Source organism: Dicentrarchus labrax, unplaced genomic scaffold, assembly GCF_905237075.1.
Source record: "Dicentrarchus labrax unplaced genomic scaffold, dlabrax2021, whole genome shotgun sequence".
NCBI classification, from domain to species: Eukaryota; Metazoa; Chordata; class Actinopteri; family Moronidae; genus Dicentrarchus; species Dicentrarchus labrax.
Genome location: NW_026136705.1, coordinates 22,003,446 through 22,013,806, shown reverse-complemented (window position 1 = coordinate 22,013,806; position 10,361 = coordinate 22,003,446). Strand labels below are relative to the sequence as shown.

General features: G+C 39.2%; 1 long non-coding RNA gene across 1 annotated transcript; it reads left to right on the top strand.

Moving 5' to 3' along the window:
* Positions 1–224: 224 nt before the first annotated feature.
* On the top strand, positions 225–8,640 carry LOC127364142 (uncharacterized). Its single transcript, XR_007884981.1, has 2 exons — positions 225–290; positions 8,089–8,640. It is a non-coding gene; the product is annotated as an uncharacterized LOC127364142 (long non-coding RNA).
* The last annotated feature ends 1,721 nt before the right edge of the window (positions 8,641–10,361 follow it).

Here is a 10,361-nt window from a genome sequence, read left to right as displayed (position 1 = left end):
TCGTCCTTTTCTGATTCCTAGGCGGTCACCTCTCCTTTTCCACTCAAGTCTCTTGTTCTGTCCTTCTCCCCCTTTTCTAACCCCCTTCCTTCCTTTCTCTCTGTCCCATCCTCCATGCTAAATGAGAACCAGACGTGCAGCAGACCTAATCAAGATGTCCTCAGCTGAATGAGCCTTATTATGGGATGGGTAAACAGTGAGTTCCGATGTTGCCGGGGGATAAAGTCCCGGGACAGACGGGGGTTGATTGAGAGGAACGATACTGACATCGCACAGTGAGCACTTGTCAGGTACAACTACTATTTGTTGACGTCTGAGGAGGAGGAAGAACAGATCTTTTCAGTACTGACAAAATGTTTTGAATGGGTATTAAGAACCTGAGCTTTAGTAAACACTTACCACAACAGTTGGCAAAGCAACTAATAGTGCAGATATCTGTGTTTTATAGAAATCAGGATAATATGGTCAAAGTAAAGCTCATCATTGTGTTATATACGTTGAAATAGTAGTGTATGTGTCTGTTGTTACTCTCTTGAACTCACTCAGGGAGTCCAAGAGGGGTTTTGTGGAAGGCCAGAGTTTCCTGTGGATTGCTGATTTGAGTGGTCCTGCTGTAAACTCTGAGCTTTGCTTGTTTTGTCCTTAATGACGAGAGGCCATTCAGACTAACAACCTGGCCGTAAAAAGCTGCGAGGTGAGGCTGCTCTCGAGTGTTAACTATGGATCAGATTCCTTGTGGCAGATGTCTAACCCCAAACATTCACTGGGGGAGTTCATTTCCAAAATGTCTTTGCCTGAAGATACATTTTTCATATCAGTAAACAGGAGGTTCAGTCAGTGTGTCAGCGAGCAGATAAGCTACCAACTGCTCTGCAAGTAAATAACATGACATACCTCATATAGAGAAAACATCTGCCTTTCTGCAATCAGTTTCCTATACTACATAGGAATTACATCTATAGCTACTTGATGAAAGCTGTTACATTTTCTGCTTGGGAACATCACATAAATCATAAATACAGCGCATTTAGCAAATAGCTTCTTCTTGGGTTTGTTGTTTGCTAAAGGTTTGTGAGTGCATGTATGTTTGTGCTTGAATGCATTCTTTTGTGTATTTAATTAATGTTCTTCATATGCATTTATCCTTTGTTTTGAATTGCTGTAGTAATAGTGGTAAAAAACCTGGTCATATCAATTCATCAGTTAAAGTAGTAGCATGTGGTTAAAGATGTTGTTGGCACTTGAGTTGTAGACAGGTGAAGTTAAAGATTCATGTTAAGTTCTCTATACACTTTCTATAATTTCTTGTGCAATCCTGCGCAGCAAAACTCCACACCCATCTTGCACTAAAGTACGATAAAACAAACCACAGAAATTATTATGCCATCCTGTTTGGCCGGTCTGGAGTGAACAGCTACCAGCCCGACTTGAGTCACAAAGACAAGCAACAATTAGGTTTTTATAAAAACTATGTTCCCCACTGTGGCCTCTCTGTTGACTGCAGCTTAACTGGTAGTCAAACAGAAAGCCCTTATCATAGGTAAACACTAAGTGGCCACTCAGCCATCCGGCTACAGAGATAGGCAGGGAGGGATAAACATCTCTGTATTGCCATGCAGAGCTGCGTTCAAATCGAATTTCCGCTCTCCAATTTGGAGGCTTGTTTATATCCAAAAGCATCTGGAATATTAACATGCCCTTGAAAGAATTTCCTGGCATGCCTCATGCAGTGACCACATGCGTTTTTGAGTGCCATATTAGTGCGGGTGTGCGCATGTGTAGCAGGCCATGTCCCAGAGTGTGTATGTGTGTTTCTTTTTGTGTGAGTGTGCATTGGTAAACATGTTCCTGTTTTGTGTGTGTTGTGTGTACCTGTATGTGTTTTAGTATTTAACTACTTGTGCAGAGCCAAAGTCTTCATTACTGTAAAACCCTCAAATATGACTGCATTTGACAACCACTTATAGTACTTCTTTAAAGTTTGTCATTTTGGAATCTTCTTTAAATGGTCTAATTTTTCTTTTCAATTGTTTTCAGTTCCCTTCAAGGACAAGGCTGATGCTATTCTATATTTGTATTTTTCTTACTGTCAACAAATCTAATGAAACTTTTTGACTTCTCTGCTCACAAATATATAATTTTACTAAAAAAGGCAACTTAATTTCCTGGATAAACATGAGTAAATAGTCAATTTGTAGGGGACTATCTTCAGCTGCAGATCAATACACACTTTTGTGATCAATACACTAGTGTGTATTTATGGTAGAGTGATACATGTGGGACTGACACAAAATAAACTGCAGTGGCCATGTTCATTTTAATGAAAGCACATGTGATCCAGCACTGATTGTGTTGCTAATTGATTTGTTTTTAATAGTTTTTGTACAACAATGGCGGTCTATATAGGGGGCATACTTGGTAGCAGGATAAATTAATTGCTTGTATTGATTTTTTCATGGGATTTGTTGACAGTAAGAAACCACTGAGCAACACCTGTTCTCATGTGGCACTGTCTTTTCACGTTTGTTCATCTGTGAACACGCACAAAGCCTGCTCCTTACAACGAACTTGACACCAGAGCAGATTGGAGCAAGGGACGTTGTAAAAAATCTAAAAACCTCTCTGCAAACTTAAACCTTCTCCGCATGCTTATTTTGTACTTGTTTTCTTGCAGCACACAAGTTTTTCATTTTGGGGAGGGATGGAGGGATGGAGTGAGGAGAGGAAGGCGGGATAGAGTGCGTAGCGCTGACAGTATTTATAGCCCGGTGTTCTGACCAAAATTATCAGTGTACCACAAAATAACTTCCTCTGGCCTCACCGCCAAATAACAGGAAGCCTTCAATTGTGCGTATTTATTAATTTTAACGCACACACATGCACTTGCGCAGACACAGTTGTGCACACGGTGAAATGTACTCACACAAACACAAACAGCTCACACATGCAGCACATGAAAACATGTTCTTGTGTACACACACACACACACACACACACACACATACACACACATAGTGAGGGTTTGCTGTCTTTATAAATAGAGCAGCTCCTGGAGCTCTGCAAAGTCGGCTGTGTAAACTTCCTCCACTTTCTGGAGTTGGTTTTTCTTTGTACTCACAAATTCTCTCTTATTCTCTCTCTCTCTCTCTCTCTCTCTCTGTCTTTCTCTCTGTCGCTCTCATGGACGTACAGATGGACACATGCAATCAAGTATGAGCACACGTGGAAACACACACACACACACACACACAAACATGCACGCACTCTCAAAGTCTGGCCTCCATTAGAGAGCCATTCAGTGAAGTTTGGGCGGGGGGTCAAAGGTGACAGTGTGTTAATGGGTGACGTGGGGGGTCTTTTCTGCTTCGCTGACCATCATGTGCGCGCACACACACACACACACACACACACACACACACAACACACACACACACACATATATATTTATGAATCATACTTGAGTCTTTCTTTCTTTTCAATCACTTGTGTCCGTCTCTTTCTGTCCCTCTTTCTGTGTTTTGCGTTTGGGACTGTAAATCACAAGTTGGATGTTTCAATGCAGCCCAAAATACAATCGCAGATGCTGCACCTGGTAGACATGTTAATGTGCATATGCACATGTACAGCTCTGTGTGTATACATGTGAGAATATATGATTGCACGCCTACCAGCTGGTGACTCTGTAATGGCAACACTCATATGATTGTAACTGTTGAGTCATTTTAAAGCACTGGGAATATTTGGCGTCATCTCTGCCAATACAGTAGGTTTTGTATAAATAAGCATAATTAGGCTTGTTGAAACTAATACATGCAAACATATTATACTGTTAAATTGTTATGGATAGATAGATAGATAGATAGATAGATAGATAGATAGATAGATAGATAGATAGATAGATAGATAGATAGATAGATAGATAGATAGATGTAAAAGTCAAGATGGTCAGAGAGGCCAGGGTGGTTTACACAAATGTAGTGACGACACACACAATCCTAGCTTGGACAGAGTTGCCAAAATTAGTCAAAAGCAGCCGTCTGTTAGCCAGTCACCATTTATGGCTCCTCGTTTTTTATATTTTTCCTGCAGGAAAACAGATGATAAATACAAAGTGAGTTCCTCCTCTAGAATAGGGAGTGCAATATTCGTAATAGAGCAGATAGTGTCTGTTCATACACATTTTGTCTAAGCTGGTGATGGCTTCTAAACCAGATACTTGTCTTCTTGACTCTCTACCAGCCACACCATTTAAAGATCTCTGGCCATTTCTGGGACCTACAATGATAGATATTGTTAATATATCACTTACACTGGCTCTGTCCCCACTAGCTTTTAAACTGCTGTGGGTAAAGCTCTAACTAAGAAACCACACCTTGATCCAGAGTCTCTGAAAAATGATTGATCCTCTCTTTTTTTTTTTTTTTTATTAAAAAAATTTTTTTTTTTTTTTTACTTCTCACCCTTATTTTTTTTTTTTTTATTTAATTTTTATTTTTTAACCCGCCCCCTCCCCCCAATAAAATTTTTTTTTTAAAATGTTTTTTATTTTTTTTTCCTTTTTGTTTTTTTTTTTTTGGGTTTTTTTTGGGGTTTTTTATATCACAGTTTGTTTTTTTTTTTTTTTACCCCCCAGAAAAAAAAAAAAACCCCCTTGGGGGGGGTTTTTGGGGGTTAAAAAACCATTTTATAAAAAAAAAAAAAAAAAAAATAAAAAAAATTTTTTTTTAATTATGGGTCCCCCGGGGGTTTTTTGTGGCCCCCCCCTTTTTTTCCCTTTTTTTTTCCCCTTTTGGCCAGACTATATGCAGTCGTGGAATTCATTTCCACTGCTATGCTGATGATACTCAGCTGTATGTGCCTTGTTTAATCAGGACTTGATTATTGTAGTGTTTTGTTGTCAGGTCTGCCATACAGTACTAAAAGTCTTTAAATGGTTCAGAATACTGCAGCTTCAATTCTAACTAGAAGTATGAAATTTGACCACACCAATTTGAGCTTTCCTTCACTGGCTTCCTATCCATGTCAGATAGTTAAAAAATATTATTTAGGCCATGTAAATAATTATGTAAAAAGCACAGCTTGGATCAACTAACTTCCATCTATTGTTGTGATGGTGGTATGACAATTTGCCATGTCAAATCCTTTGCTAAGTGGTAAAAATCCATTTCTACATCTGAGCCTTCTATGACAGGAGCAGCAAAGGATGCTGTTGTGAAGCACAAAGTCTTCAATTTTGTTTTATGTAAGTATCATTATCCTATTTAGCTGGTGTAAGAACCTTTGAATGTGCTTGTGAGTGCGTCCTTTTTCTTACCCAGGTGAGTGCATTATCTCTCTCTCTCTCTCTCTCTCTCTCTCTCTCTCTCTCTCTCTCTCTCTCTCTCTCTGTGTGAAAGAGTGAGAGAGAAAGAGGAGTTGGCTGGGGTTGCGTAACCACCATGTGCCTGGGTGCCTGGAGCCGGCAGCTCGTTAACCTGCCTTCCTTCCTGCTGTCACCTCAAACTAAATAAACACAGAGGCTATCTGCTGTGCATGCACATGTGCACTAACACACACACACACACACACACACACACACACACACACACACACACACACACACACACATACATACATAAATACTCACACTTATACTTGTATTCATGCATGTGGACATTTCTCTCTCTCTCGCCTGAACACATGAGCTGTGCATGTACGTCACCGGAGGCTCTTTCCTTTGAGGAGAACAGATCATATATCTCTTTCTGATCACAAACACATACACCCAAGACACACTAACTTTGAGCTTTTATTTACCCTGTGGGGAGGATGTTACAGTTAGGATGGGATACAACATGTCATTAAGGAATCCTGCCTCACTGACAGTTGAAAACAAGCTGCCGGGTCTCTGCGGACTTTAACCTCTGCTTGGTGTTTTTCAGCGGGCGGCTTATTGGCACCCAATCGGGATTTTCAGATGTTGTGACAGGGCAACTGAGATGTTATGAAAATAAGAGTATTAGGTTTGTAAAATTATTAGGCCAGGTTAAATTGTGGATGTTTGTGCAGAATCGTTGTCCCCAGGCAAACACTGATCTGACCTTACTGAATTAAAAGTCTTGAAGAATCAGGATTTTGTATTTTTTGTTTTACCTTGAGCAAACATGGCTGTAAATACTTGACGAGTAAACAACGACAGAAACAACTTTACTGCCACACAGCAGGCTTACATCATTGTTTTCCAAAAGCTCTGCTTTCCTCATCCACATTGAAAAGCTGGGTTGACGTTTGCATATTTATCCATTTTCAAAAATCTCTATTTGTGGTTGTGAAACTGATAAAAAAAAATTATACCTTTTCAGATTTAGCCAGCTTGTGTTCATGTATACAGGATAATGTTGTTCCCATTTTCCAATATAAATATTCTTGGACATCTAAACTTATTACAAGACACTGCTTTACCAACAAAGCTTTACCTCGTCAGATTTTAAGTTTTCACTGTCTTTGTCCTGAGGCCTTTAAATCTGTTTAATACCCACTTTGAAACTTCAGCTTTTCATTCCACAAACACAAAACATATCAAACCACATGTAACAAACCCACATCAAGGATTCATGTTTGTTTCATAAAAAATAATTACATTAGCATTCCCCCTTTCTATTTTTATTTATTTTTTGCTTTTAAACTTGGACCCAATATTTCAACACTAAACTTAGTTGGGCCTCCCAGTCTGTGGGGTTTTTGTATTAGTTTCTTTCTTTGAAAGAATAACACAGGGACATGGGGGAGGAGTAGCAGTGGAAGCATTAATAAACAAAGAAATAAATAATGTTTATTGCGAGCCAGACATCACAGTGGGTTTATGGCTGGACTGTAAACTAGAAGACCTGGCTTAGAATTTACATAATTACTTCCTGGCGTAAATTACTCACCCCCTCCCTCTCCCACTCTCCCACTCTCCCATCTCTCTGCCTCTCTCTCTTCTGGATCATGTCATTACTCTTAATCATAACAGCACCGCTATACATTTATTTCAGTAGTACTTATGGACCATAATCTATAATATGTGGCCTGGAATACTATGTATTTTTCAATATTTTTACATGTTCCAATAGCATGTTACTGTATATTGTAATTTATTATTTTTTCAGAAAAACAACAACAAACACTAATAACATATTGTTATTGTGTTGTTATACAATTGCTATCTGTGAAGTTTTACAATTGCCACTTGACAATAATGTTCTAACGTTGTAAATATGATCAAGCCAGTGATTTGTAAAAGTTGTTTGGTGATGACTTCCAATGCACTAAATCACTAATTTGCACCAGCAAATACATTTAGAGAGAAATGTTGGCTTGTAGTAGGACACAAGATGTCTGACCTCCAAAATAAGAGGTTTTGGAGTGTTACAACAATGCTCGCAATAGATGACAGGCATTATTTACATGACTATAAGAGATGCAGCAAAGATTCAGGTACGCTGCAGTTACATGAGGTGCATCTTATACCACATGGCAAGGGTACATCCAGATGTATTCTTTACTGTTATAATAAAGCTTTGTCCAAGACGTTGCATCACAGTTGTAATAAGAAACACATTATATCACTTTTTTTTAGAACTAAATATCAGAAATCTTTTAATTTTTTCATATACGCAATGAACATGACATTTTACAATGAAACCCTTGAGCTGCGAGCTGCAGGGAGTGTTTCCTGTCTCTGGTCCAACATTGAATTGTAAAGCACAGGGTAAGGTTAGGTTAGTGGAGGTCAGGGAACACAAGGACAAATTGCTAAATGAAACGTTTCTTCCTTTTTGGTTCAGACTCTTTGCCTGTCTGGTGTTTATGTCCTGGGCTCAAAAAGAGAGGGATGGAGGGAGGAAGTGAGGACGTCCTGGAAGGAAAAACGAAGGCCTTCACATTCTCTGGCCTGTTTGCTCAGAGCACAACTGTCCCTCACTGTGGTCATTTAAGTCTTCTTCTATTTTCTCCCTCTATCTTTCCTCTCTCCTGACACTTTTCTTCGTCTCTTTCTCCCTTCTTTTTTATTCTTTCCACCCCCCCGCCTCTCTCTTTCTCTGTCCCTCTTTCCCACTGGGACAGGAGCCATGTGCTTTGGAGGCCCTCAGAGATGAAACCACACATTGGAGCTGTAGCAGGGGGTAGAAGAAGAAGAAGGAGGCTCCAGAAAAAGCTCGGCCGGCGCTCCCAGCCAAATCACCAGCCAGAAACCAAACTGGATGTGGTGAAACTGTCAAATTACTTAAGGAAACTGCAGCAAAACCTCAGGAGACGAAAAACAGAGAGGGAGAGAAGAGTTTTTTTCATTGTGTTGCAAAACAAGCAAAGCAAAATGGTATTTGTAAAAGAATTTATGATTTTAAAAAGTCATCGGGGAGGCCTGGCTGTTAGGGAGCATATTTGTCAATATCTTACAGTATTCATTTTCCGCGACCTTTCAAATGTACTTTTATTAGACTTAGGATAAGAATAGCTTTCTTCATCCAGGTTGCTTTGTAAAATATTTGTAGTTTAGTTAAAAATGTATTCATAAACTGCATTGTTTGATGGAAATGCAGCTGGGGACCTTTGCTGCATGTCATTCTATCCTTACATGTCAATTCTGCGATAAAGGAATAAAAGTCGAGAAATGTGTGTGTGTGTGTGTGTGTGTACCTGAAACAATCATGATGCTGGAACATAAAAGACAGCATAAACTTGTTTTTTAAATTTAATTGTAAAACTGCACATATTGCAAACCAGTCTAATTAGAAGAGTTTACCAATTATTTAGAGATAGAAACCAACAAGACCACATTGTTTTGCAACCCTGTCCCTTGAAATGCCATTTATATAATAACAATTTGTTTTGCCAGTCACGTTTTTGGAGGAAACATAATTTAATGCCTAGAGTATGTTAACATTTCTTTTAGTGTACTGTAGAAAGTGCTAAGCAATTCTACCACATGCAAGTCGTAGGGAGTGGCCCAGTGTTGATGGAGGGTGTACAAAGCATAATACTTTTTAGGCAGAAAATGTACTTGGTGTACTTTGGTTAAGGTTAAGGAAAGATCACGGTTTCCATTACTTGTCATTAAAGTGAACACGTTGTGTCCTATGCTTCTGACTTTTTCAGTATTTAACCAAGACCACAGTCTTTCTCTAACTTTAAACAAGTGCTGTCCCTGCTTAAAAATAACATAAAACATTTTTATCGGCTACTACGAGTACATATTGTTTTTCAGTTATAATCCCTATGAACATTTTGCCAAAATGTATTCTTTTCAAAATGTCTTTGCTTTTGCAATTTAATAGAATATAAATCTAATTTCTAGGAGTCTGAAAATATGGTTTCTCATAAACGCCATAATACTGATTATTGGTTCATATTCACCAGTAAAAGAGAAATAAATGTATATCCTTTACTGCTCCACTCAACACTGAGTGGTAAAAACATGCAAAGCTCTCAGCACCATCTGGTACGTGCAACAATGCGTCACCTTTCAGTGAGAGTAATGACATAGAGAAGTTCTTAACATCAACTTCCTCTGAGTCAAGATATTATAGGATGTCCTATAACGTAAGCTCTTACATTTTTCCCCTTTTACATTTTCATTTGTGAAAAGTTTATAAACAAAATTGACACTGGTTTATGCTCTATTGTATGCACATTCAGAAATTTGCAACATTTTTCACATAGCAAGGGTTTTTATTTGGACATTTCTGCCTGTTAAACTGATGCAGGATTCCAGTTTTAACTCATTTAAGAAGAAGATGTAACATGAAAACTTTGTAACAGTTGACATAAGGGATGAATCAGCTCAAGGCCCAAGTGAATCATTAGGCCGCTATAAATCACTGCTATATGTTTCAAATAAAGTGTTACCATTTGTGACTGTGTGTGTGTGTGTGTGTGTGTGTGTGTGTGTGTGTGTGTGTGTGTGTGTGTGTGTGTGTGTGCCCTTGCATCGTGATCTGGCTCCACTGAGACTCCATGCCCAGCAGTTACAGACAGCAGACACGGCTTTAACTTCCACTGCCTCCATCTCTCTCTCTCTCTCTCTCTCTCTCTCTCTCTCTCTCTCTCTCTCTCTCTCTCTCTCTCTCTCACACACACACACACACACACACACACACAAACACAAACACAACACACACACACACACACACACACACACACACACACACACACACACACACACACACACACACACCTCCTCACTCCATAACAAACAGCAAGAGTCTGGGCCCCCAAGGCTTCCTGTATCCTACACACAGCCAGCAAATAAACACAATCACATTCATTTACCCCTACACACACACACACACACACACACACACACACACACACACACCGTACATACACACAAACACACA